This window comes from Triticum aestivum, unplaced genomic scaffold (assembly GCF_018294505.1).
Source record: "Triticum aestivum cultivar Chinese Spring unplaced genomic scaffold, IWGSC CS RefSeq v2.1 scaffold35064, whole genome shotgun sequence".
In the NCBI taxonomy this organism is placed as follows: domain Eukaryota; kingdom Viridiplantae; phylum Streptophyta; class Magnoliopsida; order Poales; family Poaceae; genus Triticum; species Triticum aestivum.
This window is the reverse complement of record NW_025228368.1, coordinates 4,068-5,715: the sequence shown is the minus strand read 5'-3', so window position 1 is coordinate 5,715 and position 1,648 is coordinate 4,068.

The window sequence follows — 1,648 nt, the reverse complement described above, 5'->3', positions numbered from 1 at the left end:
AACTCTTGATTAAAAACACCATTAATCAAGCAGACACAAATTCAATAATTAAAATTAAATGGTCAATAAAGAACTAGACAACTCTAACACAATGAGGCTGTTTTTACTGTCTAATTTTTACTATAAATTTTTAGTAACAAGAAATAAGGTTATATAGGCCCACAGGAACAAAGCATTCTTTAACGTATTTATGTATTGTATTGTACATACTCCAAACATTTGTTCGTTCATTATACTGCATTGTACTTCAACTACTTTACTTTTTCTGGGGCGAAACTTAGCCCCGGAGTAACAGTACTTCGTTTCAAGAGCTGCTCGCTCGGTTGGGCTAGCAGCACGCGTGTAAAAAAATTCTTCTTGGCTGGCCTCTTGTTATATCCACGCTACATTGCTGGTTTATGAGTTACTGTTTTTCCTAGTGAAATTTACCTAAGGAGTTTTCTAATACAGGCAACCTTCGGGTTTCAGAATGTGATTCTGTCAGCTTCAATCCATTTGATCTGCATCTACACCTGCAATACAAAGAGATCAATCTTGGTAAGTGGCATTTATAAAGCTCTTTAACAAAACATTGCAAACATTTGACCGAGAGTTAATCTAGCCAGAAAGCTGAAGTTGGTCTAGGAAAGAAAGCGACCACTTATTAGTATTCATAATAAAAAGGGCATTGGATATATACAATTAGTTTGCAAGGTCTGATCCAAACAGAAATAAATAATAATAATGTCAGCATCAATAGATGCAGTCGAAACAAAACAAGATCAAACAAAAGATTGGTTCTTCCAGTCCCTTGTTTCAGGGCAGCAAATTATTCAGGAGAGGGAGAGAGGGGGTGGGGGAGGGAAATGAACCGACGAGGAGATTAGATCATGGGGATTGCATTTACTGGAGATTGCATGATGACACATCAGTGATTAAACTTTCAAGGAGTTAACAAAGATGTGTAGTCTGATCATGTTCGGGTGGTAGGGTATGTGCAAAAAACATGGCCTACCTTGTTCAGCTGCCAAAGTTTTTTAAAGTGTATTATGACCTGGTTGGGATCAAAAGGCTTGCGCTTACTAATAATCGATCCAGTTATGCAACTAGCCTGCTTATCCATTAAAAAAATACTACTTTGGAAACATAGAGCTGCTATTATGTCATCCAACTGTACAACTCAAGTGACATAACCGGCTAAAACTAACATTCTGAACACAAAGAAAGTGTATTCTTATGAAGCAATTCTGTAACATATATAGAGTGGAGAGAAGAAACATGCAGTTTGGTGCATTACACTACCATGTGTGTCAAACTGCTTGCTATGATCTATATATGCATCATGTAAGTGACCATGTACTACAATAGAAGTTCCTATACATATGTGTTTTAACAAAAAAAATGATAGTAGTACAATTGCAATCCAAATCGGCCAAATCTTGAATGTCTAGATGACCCAAACAAGAAAGGCATGCCAGCTTACGGGTTTGAGAGCTGCAGCTTGTCCGGCAACTTCGTGTCCATACCTTGTGTTCCACGCCTAGTAGAAGAACCATCTAACTGCATCAAGCTGACAAAAAAGGAAGAAGTTGTCAATTGGTGTGGCAGGATGTCTATAAAGAAGGTTAGATCAAGAAACAACATAAAAGGCCGACCAAACCAACAAGTC